This window comes from Musa acuminata, chromosome BXJ2-10 (assembly GCF_036884655.1).
Source record: "Musa acuminata AAA Group cultivar baxijiao chromosome BXJ2-10, Cavendish_Baxijiao_AAA, whole genome shotgun sequence".
In the NCBI taxonomy this organism is placed as follows: Eukaryota; Viridiplantae; Streptophyta; class Magnoliopsida; order Zingiberales; family Musaceae; genus Musa; species Musa acuminata.
In genome coordinates, this window is record NC_088347.1 from 12,195,098 (window position 1) to 12,217,452 (window position 22,355).

The following is a 22,355-nucleotide window of genomic DNA, read 5'->3' on the forward strand; positions in this document are numbered from 1 at the left end:
GGTGGCTTGCCTTCGCCTATTGAAGGAAGGTCTCTAGTGGATGTCGGTGACCTCATCGGAGGAGGAAGCCAAAAGTGGATGTTGGTCAAGATTGACCGAACCACTCTAAATCTCGGTTTGCATTTACTTTCTATTCTCTATCTTAACTGCAAACTGCCTCCAATGCTTTATTTTAACTGCACTTCACCTAATCTAAGTTAAAGCAACTTCCGAATCGATTTTCATACCGAAAAGATATACCCTCGAGGGACTCGACCAAGTATACCATGCACTCAGGTCACCGGTGACATCTCTATGTCGTAAGCAAAATAGCGAATCATGATATAGGTGAGTCTCGAGGGACTCGACCAACTCAACCTATACCGGGAATCGGTTCCTACTAATAACGATGGAAGGCCACGTGGGTCAATCTGATTGCCTCACGTTTACCGACTTAATATTATCGAGAGAGATGTTTCTATGATTTGGTCTCCTAATATGACATGTCACATATACATATTTAATATATATCTACATCGCATGCAAATATATATACATATCTAGTATGTGTATAAACAATCACACCAAATGATCATGGACCACAACCTAATGTGATTAGGCCCGAGCCAATAGGCTTAATCACTCACATCAAGATCTATGTGTGCAACAGTGCATCTTCATGCCCTGTGATCGTCCATCTCGTCCTCGTTGGTTCCGTCGACTTCTTGATGCATCTTCATGCATCGTGATCGTCCATCTCGTGAGTCCTGCTATCGCATCCACGCTCCCGCTGCACCTCCTCATGTGATTACAACTTAATCATAGGCACGTAGGCCCGACAATAAACGAGAAATATAATGGAGGCTCGCAAACCTCAATAATAATAATCACAAGTACACATATCACACGGTTCATGATCATCCATCCACACATCATACATCACATGTATAAATAATCATCATCATGTAGGACTACTAGATAATGATAAAAAATAATAATCAACTAAACCTTTTAATTAATTAGTATTTTATTAAATCAGGGATATATAGGAAATTTTTGAATTCATAGGGGTATTTTCATAATTTGGATAAAAGACAGAAACTGAAATTTCTCAAATTTCGAGGGGCAAAACTATCTTTTGCCTAGAAAACCCTAATGCCCTACTCCCCTTTGTTACTGCCGTCGCCGCCACCCTGCTGGCGGCAGCCTGTGCGACGGGGCGAGGGCACTGCCCTCGCTTGTAGGTGGCACGCCCGCTGGCGGCGCTACCGCTGCGGGTGGGCGCCCCCTCGGGCGGTTCTGCCGGCGGGGCAATGCCCGCAGGCAGTGCTGCCCCTGTAGGTTGGCGCCCCTACGGGCGCCGCCGCCTCCGCGGGTGGTTCTGCCCAAGGGGCAATGCCCGCAGGCGGTGCTGTCCCGTCGGCGGCCGCCCCTGTGTGGGGTTTTCGCCCGCGAGAGCAGCGGCGGCAGGCGCCGCTGCCCTGCGGCGCCTCACCCCACGGGAGAAGCGACTGCAAGTGCCTTTGCCCGCGGGCTGCCAGCCCTACCGGATGCAAGCCTGTTGCAAGCAGGACGCCGGCCGACTGCTGCAGACGTAGCCCCTATGCTGCCTGCCTGCGGTTGCGCTGCACGCATGCAGATCGAGGGCAGCAACTGTTGCTGCCCTTTCTCGTTTTTGCGTCAACGATTTTGACGTCAAAAGTTTCTTCAAAACACAACACACGCAGTTCAAAACCAATCATTCGCACGAACAACCTGGCTCTGATACCACTATTGGGAAATCTTGGGGGTGACATCATATGCGCAGCGGAAGAACAAGAAAACAAAATCCCTGATTCCCAAAGAGATGTTCGTCGTCATGCGAAGATTGGTGCGCAAAATCCGCGAAACTTAAAACTGCGTATAGAGTAGATTGTGTTACATAGGGAGATCGTATATCCCTGTTTCCTTGCAGATCCTAAGGAGAGGGTGAAGGAGGTCAAGCGTCCTCCTCTCTAGTAGTGATCCGCACAGCAGGGTTGCGACGACGCACCTCAAAACTCCAGGCCTGCTCTGAGGTGGAGAGGGAGAGAAGAATAGGAGAGGCAAGCAAAGGCTCTAGCCTATGAGGCTCTGAATCACTCCTATTTATAGTGTCCCCTATCAAACCCTAATGGGTCCTCCCCTAGTGGGTATTGGATCTGCATCCAATAAGACAAGGGCTCCGTCGGATATCTTATATCCGAACCTCTACTCATCGCAATGCCTACCATATGTGTGTAACCCTCTAGGCCCAATATCGAGCTGGTCGTGAGTTATACCTGTCAGAACTCCTTCTAACTCAGTGAATTATTATCTCTGTAATAATTCACTCGACTCATCGACTACGGATGTACTAGGCCACTATGCCGTAGTCCCCAGACCATACAAGGGAATCCAATCCATTGGACCTGTCTATCCTCAGTTACCGTGTACCTATAGTCCCTCATCCCTCTAATATCCCAGAGATCGTATATCGAGCATGGTGCTGTCAGACCCATACGGTTTCTACTCGAGTCTCGCTCTAATCGGATTCTCTTGGAGAACTCTTTCTCTCTCAACCCGAATGACCCTGGCTAGGGATTTGTCTGAGTAAGAACACATGGGATATTCCTCTCATGACGTCGAGAGTGGATGATCCTCTATCGACACTCAATAGCCCTCGTAAGGTCGACTACCACTCCCAATGACCAGCTATACTAGATCTGGGACAACCAAACCTATAAGTCTGGTATCAAAGAGTGGAGCACTCATAAAGGACATCCTTGATGTCTTTAGTCTAAGGACTAGATACACCACTAGGACTACGGAATCGCTATCTGACAATAAGGCATCATCAACCATCCAGCATTCCGTAAGCGGATCAATGAGTGAACTCATTCTCCAATGAGCACCTGTACTGTATCTCTACTGTCCCTACACGAGCAGGTATGAGACCAGTTGCATCCATCATATGGACAGGTGTACAGCACACCAGTCTATCCGGTTATCACGATGTCCCTCTCGAGTAACCTATGACCGGGATTATTTAGGATCTGTGTTTAAAGGTGAATCGATCTCATTATTGTGATCTCATCACGATCCGATTCCCATTGCACAAATCCAAGGACATCACAATATATATATGCATATATACAATAGATATAAAGTGATATATACCAAAATATAATAAGCAAAAAAATTATGTATCAAGTCACATGTGCCATCACTCACGTGATTGGCTTTCTGGGCACCTATGACTAGCAATTAGGTCATTCTAGCATGAAACTAATCACTCAAATATCATCCAAAGAACTTGTACGAGGAATTCCTCACATCAAGTTCATCAAAGATAATGTGTGTGATGCTTGTCAATTAGGAAAACAAATTAAGAGTAGTTTCAAATCTAAGAATCAAATAAGCACATCTAGGCCCTTACAATTGATCCATTCGGACTTGTGCGGACCAATCTCTACATCAAGCCTAGGAGGTAGCAAATACGCCTTCATCATCGTAGATGACTATAGTAGATACACATGGACTTATTTCTTGAAACACAAAAATGAATGCTTTAGATATTTCACCAAGATTTGCAAACTTGTTCAAAATGAAAAGGGTGTTATGATTTCATCAATTCGAAGTGATCACGGTGGTGAATTTCAAAACCGTGATTTCCAAGAATTTTGTGAATCTAATGGATACAACCACAACTTCTCTACTCCAAGAAATCCTCAACAAAATATAGTAGTAGAAAGAAAGAATAGAAATTTACAAGAAATGGCAAGAACCATGTTGAATGAACATAGCCTACCCAAATATTTTTGGGCCGAAGCTGTAAACACTGCATGCTATATTTTGAATAGAGTTTTAGTAAGGCCCTTACTCACCAAAACTCCCTATGAGTTGTAGAACAATAAAAAACCCAATGTTTCATATTTTAAAGTTTTTGGGTGTAAGTGTTTTATCTTGAATGAAAAAGATGCCTTAGGAAAATTTGACGCTAAATCCGATGAAGGAATTTGATAAGACCCTAAAGTCTTATCGTAAAAAGAAGAAGAGAAGGGGATTATCACTTCGAGGGGATCGGCCTCCTTGATCGCTTCGAGGGGATCGACCTCCTAGGGTTTGTCAAAAGACAAAATAGTATTTGTCATAGATTATCGAAAAGAAGCAGTTACATCTCTATTTATAGAGTTCCAACTTTAGCTAAACTAAACAAACTTAATAAATATGCAGAAAATAAAAGGAAAGCACAGAAAATAAAAGGAAAAATAAAAGGATCCTAACAATCCCGCCTCCTTCAATTCAGCCTTGTCCTCAAGGCTGAGCAGCATCAAATTCTGGAAACTTGTCCTTTAGCATGTTCTAGGACTCCTAAGTGGCATCTTCCTTTGGTAAGTTGGCCCATTGCACCAGCACTTCAGTTATAGGATGTCTGCGGTACATTACAACTCGTCGATCAAGTATGACTTGTGGTCGAGCTTGAACTTCCCTAGTAGTAGAAGTGTCTGGCAAGTGGCACTGCACTATTGCATCGTCACCCAATTTCCTTTTAAAGCATGCAACATGAAAGACCTGATGTAGTTTAGAGCTAGCAAGCAAATCCAAGCGGTAGGCCATTGGTCCAATACGTTCTAATACCTTATAAGGCCCAAAAAATTGAGGAGATAGCTTCATGAAAGATCGGACCTTTATGGAAGTTTGCTTGTAAGGTTGAAGACGAAGGAAAACCCAATCACCTACAGTAAATTCTCATTCACTTCGGTGTTTATCAGCTTGTTGTTTCATTCTTGCTTGTGCGGCTGTGAGGTTATCCTTGAAAAGCTGAATAATCTTATTTCTATCCATCAATTCCTTGTCCACTTGATCAACTTTAGAAGAACCAGGTACATACTTTGTAATTGTAGGTGGGGGTTGGCCATAAACTGCTTCAAATGGAGTCATTTTAATAGAAGAATGGTAAGAGGTATTATACCACCACTCTACCCAGGGAAGCCATTTGATCCATTCCTTCGGTTTGTCGCTAGTAAAACATCGGAGGTAATTTTCTAGGCACCTGTTTACCACTTCAGTTTGCCCATCTGTTTGTGGATGATAAGCAGTGCTCATATTCAGCTGAGTACCTTGTAAACGAAAAAGTTATGTCCAGAAGGAGCTAGTAAAAATCTTGTCTCTGTCACTAACAATGGAACGTGGACTCCCATGCAATTTAGCTATGTTTTCCACAAAAGTATGAGCAACACTTGCAGCAGTATAAGGATGTCGTAAAGCACAGAAATGAGCATACTTTGTAAGTCTATCCACGACTACAAGTATAGTACTCTTTCCTTGAGATGATGGGAGACTATCAATGAAATCCATAGATATGTCGGTCCAAGTAGCATCAGGAATAGGGAGGGGCTGTATTAAGCCTAGGGTGGCTACTGTCTCACTTTTGTGACGTTGGCAAACATCACATTCAGTAACAAATTTCTTGATAAAATTTTTCATACCTTTCCAGTAAAAAAGTTGTCGAACTCGCTTATAAGTGCGGAGAAATCCTGAGTGACCAGCAATTGGTGATGAATAGAACTCCTTCAGAATTATTGCTTGGCAACAAGAATGTGGGGCAACCACTATTCGGCCTTTATAGCGCAAGTCTACCGAATCCCAACTATAATTTGAGACAGAACCTGGGGCTTCTTCTAATTTTTTAATGATGTTTTGGATCTCAGGATTATTTGACCATTCCTTTCTGATAACTTCCAAAGTCTCGTAAATAGGAATAGAAATAGCTACTAGTTCAGCTTGTTCTGGAAGGCGTAAGAGGGCATCGGCTACTAAATTCTCACTCCCCTTTTTATAAATGATCTCATAATCGAATCCCAGTAGCTTTGTGACCCATTTCTGTTGCTCTGGAGAAGAAATCTTTTGCTCTAGAAAATATTTAAGGCTTTTGTGATCAGTGCGTATTTGAAACCGTCGACCAATTAGGTAGGGTCTCCACTTTGTGACTGCATGTATTATAGCTAGCATCTCCTTGTCATAAATAGATAAACTCAAATGGGAAGGGGAAAGAGCCTTACTAGCATAAGCGATAGGCCGACCTTCCTGTATTAATACAGCCCCTATTCTAGCTCCAGGAGCCTCAGATTCAATCACAAACATCTTGTTAAAATCGGGTAAAGCCAACACGGGTGTAGTAGACATTGCAGTTTTCAAGAATTGAAATGCCTGAGTTGCCTCTTCTGACCATCTGAATACATTTTTCTTTAGAAGTGACGTCAAGGGGGCACTAATTTTGCCATAATTCTTCACAAACTTTCGATAATAGCCGATTAATCCCAAGAACCCCCTTAAAGCTTTGATTAACTTTGGAATTGGCCAGTCTATCATCACTTGGATTTTTGAAGGATTAACTGCAACACCCTTTTGAGATATGATATGGCCGAGGTACTCAACCTTAGGTTGCCCAAAACTGCACTTGGATTTCTTGACAAAAAGACCATGCTCACGAAGAATATTAAAGACAGTTCGTAAATGTAATAAATGACTTTCTAAGGAATGACTATATATTAAAATATCATCAAAGAAAACCAAAACAAACTTACGAAAATGAGCCCGAAATATATCATTCATTAAACTCTAGAAGGTAGAGAGTGCATTGGTTAATCCAAAAGGCATTACTAGAAACTCATAATGGCCATTATGTGTCCTGAAGGTAATTTTCTGAACATCCCCTTCATGTACTCTGATTTGATGATAGCCCGATCGTAGGTCCAATTTAGTGAAGACCTGAGCTCCTCCTAATTCATCCAATAGTTCATCCACTACTGGAATATGATATTTATCTTTCACTGTAATGTTGTTAAGTGCTCGATAGTCGACACACATCTGTCATGAGCCATCCTTCTTTCTGACTAGTAAGACTGGGGAAGAATATGGGCTAACAGTAGCTCGTATAACTCCTATTTTGAGCATCTCTGTGACAATCCTCTCTATCTTTGCCTTTTGGAAATGTGGATATCTATACGGTCAGACATTAATTGGTGCCTTCTCGGGTAATAGTGGAATCCGATGATCATGACATCTAAGGGGTGGAAGTCCGTGTGGCTCTGCAAATATATCCGCAAACTCTGTTAGCAATGATTCAATATTTCCAGCCGGAATGTTCACTGTCATTTCCTTTTCAATGTTATGCAATTGCACCAAAAATCCGGTGTGTGTCTTCCGAAGGACCCGCTCCATCCGATGGCTCGTGATAGTTGTAACCTTACCCCCACGTCTTCCTTTGAGAGTCACCTGTCTTCCATTAATAAAGAACTTCATAATCAATTTAGAAAAATTCCAGGAGACATCACCTAGGGTTGATAGCCATTCAATTCCGAGCACCACTTCATAGTCTTCCAAGGGTAATAAAAAGAAAACTACAAATAATTCTTGACCTTGCAAAATTAGTTTTATCTTTGAGCACTTGCTGTCACAAGTTAAAATCCGTCCATTGGCGACCTTGACTTCAAATTTGTCACAACATTCAATGTGGTAAGCTAATCGGGCTATAATTTTCCTATCCATAAAATTATTAGTGCTACCCGTATCAATCAAAACAGTGACAAACTGGTGTTTCAGAGTTCCCCCAATTTTCATAGTTTGTGGATTAGAGTAGCCAGCCAATGCATGCACTATATGTGTGATGGCTTCAACATCATCATTAATTTCCACTTCATCATGATTAGAATCTGATACTTCTACTTCCGGTTCCTCCTCGATCGGTTCAATCATCAAAAGTCTTCCTTGTTTGCATCGATGCTCCTTACTCCACTTTTCATCGCAATGCCAGCACAAACCCTTCACTAACCTGTCTTTGAGTTCTTCTCGGGTTAGTCTACTAGTGTTATAGTTTCGACTTGGAGTAGATGAGGTAGGTTGCCTGCTAATCACCTGTTTATTGGCACCTCTGTTTCGACGATATTCCACACTGATTTTTTCTTCATGTAGGCGTGCAAATGAAATCGCAGCCATCATAGTGCGAGGTTGATGAGCCTTAACCTCACACCGGATCTCGGGAATAAGCCATTCAATAAATGTACCCAAAAGTTATCGTTCTGACCAATCTCTAGCTTGGTTGGACAATCTTTCAAATCTACTCTGATATTCCAACACTGCAGAAGTCTGACGAATTTTGACGAGTTGGCCATCAACATTCTCATATTCGGATGGGCCAAAGCGAACAAGAAGTCCTCTTTTAAACTGCTCCCATGAAGGAATTCCATGGCAAGTTTCGTACCAATCATACCACTGGATTGCATCTCCATCGAGCTGGATTGAGGCCACTTCTACCTTAGATTCTTCTGGAGTTCTGTGAAAACGAAAAAAATTTTCTGCCCTAGAGATCCAACTGGTCGGATCCCCATCTTCCCATCGTGGAAATTCTACCCTAATACGTGGGTAGTGTGTGTCACCATCCTGGGCCCTTTTCCTGTATCTCTCGATCTGTTTAGCGTAGAACTTGAGCTTCCATCTTGTTGAAACCCACTAAAGTGCTCTAACAAGCTCTTTTTGAAATCATGAAGAGTTTCTTGTAGCCAATTTTCAATGCTGGTTTCCAACGCTTCCATTTGTGCCTTCACTGAGTTATCGGTAGCCATTGCGTACGATTGCAAGTCGGTAATCCCCAGTTATTATTTCTGATGTCTAGTCAAGGGCATCTGCATAGTAGCTGGGCAGTAGCAGCGATAGTGGCGACAGCCGGCAGCAGCAAGGGAACCCACGCGACTATGGCGCGGCTAAAACAAGGGCAGAGCAAGTGTGCTCTGTTTCGGTTAGATGTAGAGCAAGGTGTGGCGCGGCTGAAACAAGGGCAGAGCAAGTGTGCTCTGTTTCGGTTAGATGCAGAGCAAGATGAAGCGGCGGCAGCTAGGAGACGAGCGGCGGTCGTCGCACGGTGGCCCACAGCGGTGATGGGTCGGCTAGGCGGCAACGGCACTCAAGGGAAAGAGGAGTGCTGGAGGAGGCGCGGCGGGAAACAAGGGCATCAGCGGTGAGTTGCCCTGTTTCGGTCGCCGTGAAGAGGGGGGGGGCAACCGGCGGCAAAGAAGTTAGGGCAGCGTCACCGAGAGTCTCAACGATGAAGGGGTGGTCCGTTGGCAGGGAGACAGCGCTAGTGATCCTTCTCGCTTGAGCGAGACGGGAAAGCGAGGAGGAGAGGTCGTCGGCTGGGGGGCAACGGCGGCGTTGGTCGATCGGTTGGGACGCAGTGCTAGTGGTGGAAAGGAGGCAGCAAGGGAGGGCGCAGCCTACCGGAGAGCAGGGGCGACGGTGGGCTGGCCACAAGCAGAGGAAGCAGGGATGCGTGGCTGCAGCTTCTTCTTCTTCTCTCTCTCTGCTTTCTCTCTTCCTTTCCTTTTTTTTTTTTTTTTTAGTTACGTTGCAGCGGGAACGTACCAAGGATCGTCGCTCTGATACCAATTGATAAGACCCTAAAGTCTTATCGTAAAAAGAAAAAGAGAATGGGATGATCACTTCGAGGGGATCGCTTCGAGGGGATCGGCCTCCTAGGGTTTGTCAAAAGACAAAATAGTATTTATCATAAATTATCAAAAAGAAGCAGTTACATCTCTATTTATAGAGTTCCGACTTTAGCTAAACTAAACAGACGTAATAAATATGCAGAAAATAATAGGAAAGCATAGAAAATAAAAGGAAAAATAAAAGGATCCTAATAGAATTTTTCTTGGTTATTCTTCGGTTTCTAAAGCTTTTCGTATCTTCAATAAAAGGACTTTAATTATAGAAGAATCCATTCATGTTGTTTTCAATGAGATTTCCGAAATCAAGAAAAATGACTTTGATGATGATGTTAGTTTCGATTCTTTAAATTTAAATGAAACCCCTTCTCCAACTAGCAACTTGGATGCATCCACTTCCGAAACATCCTTACCCAAGGATTGGAAGTATGTAGATGCTCATCCTAAGGAGCTAATCTTGGGAGACACATCTAAGGGGGTTCAAACACGTTCATCTCTTAAAGATTTTTGTGCCAACGCCGCTTTTCTCTCCCAAATTGAACCTAAATGTATTGACGAAGCCATGAAAGATGATTCATGGATTATCGCAATGCAAGATGAGTTAAATCAATTTGAGAGAAATGAGGTGTGAAAACTTGTTCCTAGGCTAAATGACCATTTAGTTATTGGTACTAAATGGGTCTTTAGAAACAAGCAAGATGAATATAGTATCGTGGTGAGAAACAAGGCTAGATTAGTGGCCAAAGGTTTCAACCAAGAAGAAGGTATCGATTACGAAGAAACCTTCGCTCCTGTGGCTAGATTAGAAGCCATAAGAATGCTCCTTGCCTATTCTAGTAATAATAATTTTAAGTTATTTCAAATGGATGTTAAAAGCACTTTTCTTAATGGCTTTATTTCTGAAGAAATTTATGTTGAACAGCCTCCCGGATTTGAAAATAATAGCCTCCCTAATCATATATTTAAATTAACCAAAGCTCTCTATGGTTTAAAACAAGCCCCAAGGGCTTGGTATGATAGACGAAGTACTTTTCTTATTAAAAACAATTTCACAAAAGGAAAGGTCGATACTATAGTGTTTATCAAGAATTTTGAAAATAATTTTTTCATTGTTCAGATTTATGTTGATGATATTATCTTCGGTTCTATGAATGAATCTCTTTGTGAATCTTTTGCTAAAACCATGAGTCTCGAATTTGAAATGAGTTTGATAGGAGAATTAACCTTTTTCTTAGACTTACAAATTAAGCAACTAAGCAATGGTATCTTTATTAGTCAAACTAAATATGCTTTAGATCTACTGAAAAGATTTAATATGGATAGCTCAAAAGCTATTAACACCCCTATGAGCACCTCCACTAAGTTAGAAGTTGATGAGAGTGAAGAAAGCTTCGATCAAAAAACTTATAGGGGTAAGATAGGAAGTTTACTTTACCTCACTACTACAAGACCAGATATCATGTTCAGTGTAGGACTTTATGCGAGGTTTCAATCAAACCCCAAGATATCTCATCTCAAAGCGGTTAAAAGAATACTTAGATATCTTAAAGGTACCACAAATCTAGGATTATGGTATCCAAAATTTAAAAATTTTGAGTTAATTGATTATGCTGATACGGATTTTGTTGGGTGTAGACTAGATAGAAAAAGCATATCAGGAACATGTCAATTTTTGGGACATTCCTTTGTTTCCTGATCATCTAAGAAACAAAACTCGATTGCTCTATCAACAATTGAAGCTGAATATATTGCGGCTAGTGCATGCTGTGCACAAGTTGTGTGGATGAAAAACACCATAGAAGATTATAAAGTCTATCTTAAAAATATTCCCATTAAATGTGATAACATGAGTGTAATATGTTTAACAAAGAATCACATTCAACACTCAAGAACAAAACATATTGATATTAGACATCATTTTATACGAGATCATGTTACTAATCTTGATGTAATTATAGAGTTCATAGATACTAAGCATCAACTAGCTGATATTTTTACAAAACCTCTAAGTGTAGAACAATTTGATTTCATAAGAAGAGAATTATGAATGTTGATGTGTCCGAATGTATAAACTTGTTAAAATTATTTGGACTTTATTAATTGAATGATCAAATCACTTAATTGCCATTACATGCCTAAAATAACATGTTGGAAATTAATACAAAAATTTCCATAACAATGAGTATGTCTTCATGATTATATAGTCTTGTCCGATTGCATGAAAGTGTTAAATTAAATTTTCAGTTCCAATCAGATTTCATGAATACATTATTCTCATTCGGACTTTGATTCACATCATCTAGCAAATGCATATCTTTTAGACTTATCATGTGAAAAATATTCCCTTTGAGAAATAAATTTGATGATTCCTTCTTATAAAAGGAAGATATTTTTTTTATGCAAGGATTTGATTCACATAAATATCCTGATCCTTGTAAAGCATGTCTTAATATCCTATCAATTTGAACTACACAAATGACTTTCCTCCTTCATGCAAAAAAGATAATAACAAATAAAAAGGAAGAAGTTTTCACTCTATGTAAATAATCTCCATGTCATGTTTTTCTTGAGATGTTTGTATCGTATAAATGACATGAACCTACTTATGGCATCGCACATATATTTAAAAGTTGTTTATATCGTTCTCCTTTTTGTTGATGACAAAGAGGGAGAAATATATGAATTGATGCTATAAATGTCATATTATGTTGAAAGAAGCAGATATATGAGTATTGATGCTACGATTATGCTATGACTGCATCATCGAAAATATATGAATTAATGATAACTATGATTGCCATATTTGCATTATGCCATGTTTGCTATGATTGTCATATTTGCATCATGTTAAGATATCAAGAACTTGCATCGTAATTTTACGTGTTGATATCTTACCATGTGATGAAATGCTATGATTACTAAAACACTTGAAATGTGTGCATCATGTTAAGATATCAAAATCTTACTTCAAAATTTTACATGTTGATATCTTACCATATGATGAATTGCTACCATTACCATCATTCACTTTTGAAATTTGAAAATGGACGTCAAGCTTTGACATCATTTTCAGAGAGATACATCTTGATGAGAATCATGATGGGAGTATTAATAAGGTTAAATGATTTTAACTTATCAATATGTCTCTTGAATTCAAAGGCTTTGAATTCAAGAATGACTTATCTCATTTATGGCACATAGATAGGGGGAGTTAAGGTTAACTTCGTTATCAATTGATTGTCATCATCAAAAAGGGGGAGATTGTTGAATCTCATATTTTGATGATGACGTCAATTGTCATTTGTTATCTAATCCATATATTGAGATAAGTGTGTAGGATTAACTACGATGAAAGTAAGACATGCAGCAGGAGTTGCGCCGGAGTCAAGACTATGATCACGTTGGGAGTTCGAGAGTTCGACGGAAGTCCGAACCGTCGTCGGAGGTTCTGCGGGAATAAATCCGAGAAGTCCAGGAGCTTGCCAAAGAAGCTCGTCAGAACTCGCCAAGTGGATCATCGCAAGTCCAAGAGTTTGCCGGAAATCCGCAGGAGCATCACCGAGGGTTCAACGGATGATCGACGGAAGTTCGCCGGAAGCTCGCTGGAAGAAGCGATTGACGCACTGGAGCAAGTTGCAGTAAATGTCTTACGAAATTCATAGTTAGCACGATGATTAAGTTAGAAATGGGAGGTGATCCCATTAACTTAATCTTGGGGCAATTGGGCCCTTGACAGACCCAAATTGGGCCGAATGGATCAGCCCATTCGGACCCAGATTTCTTGGCCAGAGGTGGCACCGCTTGGGTCGGCGGTGGCATCGCCCAGGGCTCAGTCTCCGAGCTCAGCTAGGCGATGCAACCACCTCTGACAAAGGTGCAACCGCTTGAGCTCGGTCTCCGAGCTCTAGTTGGGCGGTGCAACCGCCCTAGTCAGGCAATGGCACGCCTGAGCTAGGTCTCCGAGCTCTGGCAGGAGGTGCAACCACCCCTGACAGGAGGTGACACCACCCAGAGGCTTAGTCTTCGAGCTCTGCCAGGCGGTGCAACCGCCCCAGTCAGGCGGTGCAACCGCCAGAACCTGGAATTCCGGGAATTGACAATTTTGAGCTCGGAATTCAAACTGGGTTGGGGCCTATCAATACCCCACCCTTTCAGCAATGACAGAGTACCCAAAAACCATGAAATCCTGATCTTACTCTGTGATTTTAAGAGCTCAAAAGTGTTGTATGAGTTAGAAGTTCTCCTCCCTCTTTTCTTCTAAGTTTTAATCTTTCAAGAGAGGAGAGAAAATTCTGTAAGGGTTGTCTCCTAAGCCCGTCAAAAGGAGTGAAACTGTAAAATGGTGGTTGGCCTTCGCCTATTGAAGGAAGGCCTCTAGTGGACGTCGGTGACCTTGTCGGTGGAGGAAGCCAGAAGTGGATGTAGGTCAAGATTGACCGAACCACTCTAAAATCGCGGTGCTCTCTGGTTTGCATTTACTTTGAGCATATTATCTTTACTGCAAACCTCCTCAATAGCTTACAACCTTCTGGGCTTTTACGATCGTGTTTCAAAGTTCAGCCCATGAGGCTCTGAATCCATCCTATTTATAGAGGTCCCCTATCAAACCCTAATGGGTCCTCCCCTAGTGGGTATTAGATCTACATCCAAAAAGATAAGGGCTCCATCGGATATCTCATATCCGAACCTCTACTCATCGTAATGCCTACCATATGTATGTGACCCTCTAGGCCCAATATCGAGCTGGCCGTGAGTCATACCTGTCAAAACTCCTTCTAACTCAATGAATTATTATCTCTGTAATAATTCACTCGACTCATCGACTACAGACGTACTAGGCCACTACGCCGTAGGCCACTACGCCGTAGTCCCCAGACGATACAGGGGAATCCAATCCATTGGACCTGTCTATCCTCAGTTATCGTATACCTATAGTCCCTCATCCATCTAATATCCCAAAGACCGTATATCGAGCATGGTGTTGTCAGACCCATACGGTTTCTACTCGAGTCTCGCTTTAATCGGATTCTCCCAGAGAACTCTTTCTCTCTCAACCCGAATGACCCTGGCCAGGGATTTGTCTGAGCAAGAATACATGGGATATTCCTCTCATGACGCTGAGAGTGGATGATCCTCTATCGACACTCAATAGCCCTCGTAAGGTCGACTACCACTCCCAATGACCACCTGTACTAGATCTGGGATAGCCAAACCTATAAGTCTGGTATCAAAGAGTGGAGCACTCATACAGGACATCCTTGGTATCTCAAGTCTAAGAACCAGATACACCACTAGGACTACGGAATCGCTGTCTGATAATAAGGCATCATCAACCATCCAGCATTCCGTAAGCGGATCAATCAGTGAACTCATTCTCCAATGAGCACCTGTACTGTATCCCTAGTGTCCCTACACGAGCAACTATGAGACCATCTGCATCCATCATATGGACGGGTATACAGCACACTAGTCTGTCCGGTTATCACGATGTCCCTCTCGAGTAACCTATGACCGGGATTATTTAAGATATGTGTTTAAAGGTGAATCGGTCTCATTATCGTGATCTTATCACGATCCGATTCCCATTGCACAAATCCAAGGACATCACAATATATATATGCACATATGCAATAGTTACAAAGTGATATACGCCAAAATATAATAAGCAAAGAGATTATGTATCAAGTCACACGTGCCATCACTCACGTGATTGGCTTGTTGGGCACCTATGACTAGCACAAATTGCCTTTATAGATTCGCTTTAACTATATCTTGCTTAATCACAAGTTAAAGTGATTTACGAATTGGCTTTCTACCGAAATTGCTCGTATCGAACGAACGCAGTTTTAATCGTTGAAAGTTTTTCGCTGCACGAATTCACCCCCCCCTCTTAGTGCTCTTGATCCTAACAGGTTGCACTATCTACAATTGAAGCTAAATACATTGCAGTTAGTGCATGCTGTGCACAAGTTGTGTGGATGAAAAACACTTTAGAGGATTATAAGATCCATCTTAAAAATATCCCCAAAAAATATGATAATACTAGTGCAATATGTTTAACCAAGAATCTTATTCTAACACTCTAGAACAAAACATATTGGCATTAGGCATCACTTTATATGAGATCATGTCACTAATCATGATGTAATCCTAGAATTTATTGATACAAAACATCAATTAGCCGATATTTTTACAAAGCCTTTAAGTGAAGAACAATTTAATTTTATTAAAAGAGAGTTAGGAATGTTAATATGTCCGAATGCATGAAATTGTTAAATTTCATTTTCGGACTTTCTTGTTTCTTTGATCACTCACTTAAAATTATGTGCTGGTAATTTTATGATGCGAATCTTATATGATGATAAGGTTGTGTGCTTCAATAACATGTTTACTTTGATGTTGAAAATTTTATGCTTCGACGCAAAAAGTCTCTATGATGATGAGCATGTTATCATATAATGATGCAATATTATGTTTACCTTGATGATTATGATTTCTATTGAATATTGAGTAGTTTTAATCATACATCGGATTCTTAATCTTTGAGTACTACAAAGCACTAATGATATTACCTCATGCAAGTAGTGATGAAAAGCTATGACAAAACACTTTATAAATACATGAATTTGATGCATATTTTCTTTTGGACTATCTTTCACTTAATGTATTTCTTGAATGGACCTTTTATGAGTCTATACTATATCAAATTTATTTTTGATACATAGAAGTCATTGACAAATGCATCTCTCATGGATTTATCTCTTGTGAATTTTTAATTGAGAAATGGATTTGATATGATAATTCTTTCACATGAATTCTTTCTTAATGAAGGAAGATTTTTTTTTTTTTGAGATAAACACTTGCAAGGATTTAATTTCACATGAATATCTTGATCCTTGTGAAAAATGAAGCATGATTTAATGAAACTCTTTTATCGTTTTTAACTTCATGTCATAAATGCTTGAAATATGATTTGTATGAATTTCTTTACAATTTGAAATATAACATGAATTTTTACCACACTTACATTTATTATTGAATTGTTCTCCTTTTTGTTGATGACAAATGGAGAGAAATAATACCAAAATATGGTAAATTGATGATAAATATATACAATTTTACACCTGAAATGTTTGGATGTTAACTTTTCTTCATTATGATAAGATATCTAGAGCTTAACTTGTAATTTTATAAATTGATATCTTGCCATAGAATAAATTGTTATGTTTGTCATCCTTCATAATTTAAAATATAAGACTTGAAAATGGATGTCATTCCTTGACATCATGTTAGATCATGATAGGAATCATGATGTGAGTATTGAAAAATTTAAATGAACTTAACTTATCAATATGTCTCTTGAATTCAAAGCTCTTGAATTCAAGAATGACTTTTCTCAAGTATGGCATATAGATAGGGGGAGTTAAGGTTAACTCCGTCATCAATTGATTGTCATCATCAAAAAGGGAGAGATTGTTGAATCTCGGATTTTGATGATGAAGTCAATTGTAATTTGTTTGATATAACTACGATGGCAGTAAGACTTGAAGCAAGTGTTGTGCCGGAGTCAAGATCAAGATCACATTGGGAGTTCGAGAGTTCATCGGAAGTCCGGACGATCGTCAGAAGTTATGCGGAAACCAACAGAGAAGTCCATAAACTTGCCATAGAAGCTCGTCGAAACTCACCAAGAAGATCTTCGCAAAGTGCAGGAGCTTGCTGGGAGTCCGCCGGAGGATTGCGGAGAGTTCGTCGGAAGTATGCTGGAAGCTCTCTAGAAGTGCAATTGATGCACCGGAACATAACTTGCAGCAATCATGTCTTAGTTATCATAGTTAGAGTGTTAATTAAGTTAAGATTGGGAGGTAATCTCACTAACTTAATAAGGGGCCAATTTGACCCTAAGTTGGGCTAGTTTGGGTTGGATTCAAGGCCAACCAAGACCCAAAATTCCCGACCGGCGGTGGCACCACCAAGGCACCTTGGCGGTGGCACTACTTGGGAGACTCAATCTCCCAGGAATTCTGGGCAGTGGTACCGCCCTTGTCAAGCGGTGGTACTGCTAGAGCTCGATCTTTGAGCTTTGTCAGGTGGTAGTACCACCCAGACTAAGCGGTAGTACCGCCCAGTGGAAGATATCATGCGGTAGTACTACCCAATAATGGCAGTAGTACTGCTAGTACCCTAGAAATCCGGGATGAGACACTTCTTGGCTCCATTTTTTAAAGCCATTGGGGTCTATAAATACCCTACCCCTTTCTACATGAAAGGGCACCGAAATCTTGAAATATTCTTGAGTCTTTAAAGTGTTAAAGAGTTATAAAAGTGCTAGAGTTCTCCTCCTCCCTTTCTAAGTGTTGAGATCATTCAAGAGAGGAGTGAAACTTATAGGGTTGTCTCCTAAACCTGGCAAAAAGAGAAGAGCTATAAAAGGTGGTTGGCCTTCTCCTATTGAAGGAAGGCCTCTAGTGGACACCGGTGACCTTGTTGGAGGAGGAAGCCGAAAGTGGATGTAGGCCACGATTGACCGAACCACTCTAAATCTGGTTTGCATTTCATTTTGAGCAATCTTCTTTAATTGCAAATCATTTTATAGAAAAGTACTTATCCTTATATTGCTTTCACTGCACTTACACTCTCTTATGTTTTAAAGTAATTATCTTTCCGAATTGATTTCCTTCAAATATATAAAATATTTTTCGAAATCGCATAAGTTTTCCGCTGCACTAATTCACCCCCCCCCCCCTTCTTAGTGCTCTCTTGATCCTAACAATATTTTCCTCCGGCCTAACATGATTCTTCCTGCTTTAATTATCTCATCCTGATCGAAGTATCCTGCGTCACTAAAAATGCAGATCAAATCATTAACACTTATGAATTGGTTTCATCATCAAAATACGAGATTCAACACCAATGAGGGTGCTAAAACCCTAGCCGACAATGGCACCGCCTAGGGAACAGCACCCTAGGAAATCTGGGCGATGGTACCGCCTAGGCTGGGCGGTGGTACCACCAGTAGTAATGCTACCAGTGGGGTACTACCCCTGTCAGGTAGTGGTACCGCCTAGTGGCAGATCCTACGATGGTAGTACCGCCCAGGAACAGCGGTGGTACCGCCAGTACCTAGGAAACCTAGGATGATACCATTTTAGGCTCCAAGTTTGAATCAACTTAAAGCCTATAAATACCCCTCTCATTCCTAGTTAACTACCATAAGAACAGAGAGTATAAAAGTGAGAAAACACTATAGAAATCTCTTGAGAAATCCCCTCCTCTGGCTTAAACTTAGAATTCTGTTTAGAGAGGAGTGTGTGCTTGTAAAGGTTATCTCCTAAACCTGTGAAAAGGAGAAGAGAGGTGTAAGAAGGAGGTAGATCTTCACCTATTAAAGGAAGATCGATAGTGGATGCCGGTGGCCTCGATGGAAGAGGAATCGACGGAGTGGATGTAGGTCACGACGACCGAACCACTATAAAAATCTGGTTTGCCTTTTCTTTTATGCAAGTTATCTTACTGCAAACCTCCTTACTTGCTTACTGCTTTCAATATATTTACGAATATGCTTTCAAGTCAACATCTTCCAAAATCAGTTTTATCTTACGAAATAAAGAATTTTCAGAACCGTGATTTTTACCGCTGCACTAATTCACCCCCCCTCTTAGTGCCGACTCATTCCTAACAGTTGATATCTGAGCCTCATAATTTCTCATTTGGTTTAACACCCAAGATAAATAGCTCTTTTCAACTTTCAAGATGGTCACTCTCTCATTCGTCCTCCCTTGTTCAATGGGACGGACTACACGTATTGGAAAACTCGAATGAGAGTTTTCTTGCTTTCGTTGGATTTAAATTAATCGAGTATTGTTGAAAATAGTTTTCAAAGGTCTTGTCTTCTAATGAATCATTAGAATGATTTGGAGAAGAAGACTTTTTCTTTAAATGCTAGAGCTATGAATGCTTTATTTTGCGCCTTAGACAAAAACGAGTTTAATCGGGTTTCTACTTGCAAAACGGCTTTCGACATTTGGCACATTCTTGAAATCACTCACGAAGGCACTAGCAGATTAAAAGTTTCAAAGGTCAATTTTTTAATGCACGATTTTGAACTATTTCGAATAAAGTCAAGCGAAATCAGTATTGACATATACACCCGTTTTATGGATGTCATCAATGGTTTAAAAGCTCTTGATAAAACTTTTTCAAATTTTGAACTTGTTAGTAAAGTTCTACAATCACTTTCTAAAAATTAGGATTCGAAAATAACGGCTATTCAAGAATCAAAAAATTTTAATATTTTTTTGATCGAAAACTTATCGGGTCTCTAATGACCTATGAAATGATGTGCAATGCACGTGAATAACTTGAGAACTACATTCCAAAGAATAGGAAGGATTTCGGACTAAGAACAATTGAAGTCCACTCGAGCATAAGCTCAAGTGATGGTGAACTTGAACTCATCACTATGAAATTTAAAAAGTTTATGAAATAAAAATTAAAGAACAAAAAGAACACAACTACTTGCTATGAACGCAAGAAGAGGGAAGAACTTTGGGATGAATCGGGCTCCTCCAAAGATGAGGAGAAAATCAACAAAGGCAAGGTGGCAAATTACGCCTTAACGACTTTCTATGACAAGGTAAACAAACTCCTTTAATTTATTTCAAAATTACATGATACTTTTAATGAGTTAATTTTAATTTAGTTTAATTATTTTTCTTAAAAATTACGTGTTTAATAATATAATGAAAATGCTAAAAAAATTAGGATCATGCTTATCCTTCTAGTAATTTTGAAAATGATCATGAAAATTGCATGTTTTATGATAAATGAACAAAAATATTAGACTTAAATCTAATACTTAAGATAAATCCTATGTATGTTTTAAGAAGAAATAATGTATATCTTGATGATTTTATTTTATACTTCAAGAAGCAAAAAGCTTGCTCATCTCAAAAAGATGCAAAAATCTTGCCAACTTTCATATGTGTAAAATTTGCTAGCTTACAAATTGTAAGGAGAAAAACTTGCTTGCTTGCTTACTAAAATATCTAAAGAGAAGATACAAATGTACTTCATGTAGCTTGCGTCATGTAAAACATTGTATCTTGCTAGCTTGTTATCTTGCATTATTTTTCAAAAACTTGCTAACCTTCATACTTCAAAGAGAAGTAACACTTTTTAAATTGCTAGCTTGCATGTTGGAAAATAATGTAAAATTTTGCTAGCTTGCACTATGCAAAGGAAGCAAAAATCGCACTTCTCAAAAGAGAGGAAAGAGCTTGCTATCTTGAACATCACCAAAAAATTGATGGATTGCCTATCATAAGAAGCAAAAATGCAAACTTGCATAATTTACAATCTTGCACATCTTTAAAATTAATGATAATTTGGTGATTATGCATGTTGTAAAGTGATGAAAAATTTACTAGCTTGCATGATGAAAACTTGCTAAATTTTCTAGCTTACAAATTACATAATGATAAAACTTGATATAATGTTTTTTTTTTATGCAATGGTTTGACATTATATCTCTAAACACTTGAAAGTTGCACTTCTCCTTTTTGTTGATGACAAAGGGGGAGAAGTATGATGTTATGCATAAGTTTATGATAACATGTTGCTTGGATTTTTGAATCCAAGAGTTCTATCAATATGGCATATTGATAAGGGGAGTTTGTTTAAATTCCGGGAGTTAAGGTAAACTCAGTCATCAATTGGTTGTGATCATCAAAAAGGGGGAGATTATTGAATCTCGGATTTTGATGATGAAACCAATTGATAAGTGTTTATAATTTAATCTATGTTTTGAGTGATGCAGAATACTTCGATCAGGGAAAGACAATTAAAGCAAGAAGAATCATGTTGGGCCGGAGGAAAACATGTCAAAAGATTAGATGTCGGGCTAGAGGATCGGTCGACGTATCGATAGAAGACTTCGGGCCATAGATTCAGGCATTGGGCTAAGAAGAGCGGATATTACGCCAAGGATATCGGAATTGCGGAGGTCAACTAGCCGATTAGGTAATAGGACACAAGAGAAGATGATGCGCTGAAGAATTGGACGAAGCGTCGATATACTAATGACATGCCGGATAACATGATTCATGCTTAGTAATAATTTTCTAGATTGAAGTGTATTTTTATATATACAGGATTAATTACGATAGCAAAGCATAAAGCAAAATGAAGTCCCAAAGTCAAGAACGTGATTTCATTGGGAGTTCGAGAGTTTGTCGGAAGTCCGAACGTTCATCGGAAGTTCTGTCAAAATTGATCGAGAAGTCCTGAAGCTTGCCAAAGAAGCTCATTGGAATTCACCAAGAAGATCGTCGTGAATTCCAAGAGCTTGCTGGGACTCCGTTGGAACATTGTCGAGAGATCGTCGGATGTTCGTCGAAAGATTATCGGAAACTCGCTAGAAGAAACCAGACTTATCTTGCTTAGATTATGTTTTAGGAATAATAGTTAGCACATAATTGGAGTTGGGATTGGAAGGTAACCCCATTAACTCTGTTAGGGGCCAACTAGACCCGAAGTTGGGCTAGTTTGGGTCAGATTCAAGGCCCAACCAGGGTGTTGAAACCCTAGCCAATGGTGGCACCGCCTGGGGAACAACGCCCCAGGAAATATGGGCGGTGGTACCGCCCCTCTCAAGCAGTAGTACCACCCAAGAATGGCGGTGGTACAGCCAATACCTAGGAAACCTGGGATGAGATCTTTTTAGGCTTCAATTTTAATCAAGTTGAAGTCTATAAATACCCCTCTCATCCCTAGTTAACTAACACAAGCACAGAGAGTTTAAAATTGAGAAAATGCTATAGAAATCTTCTTGAGAAATCCCCTCCTCTAGCTTAAACTTAGAATTCTGTTTAG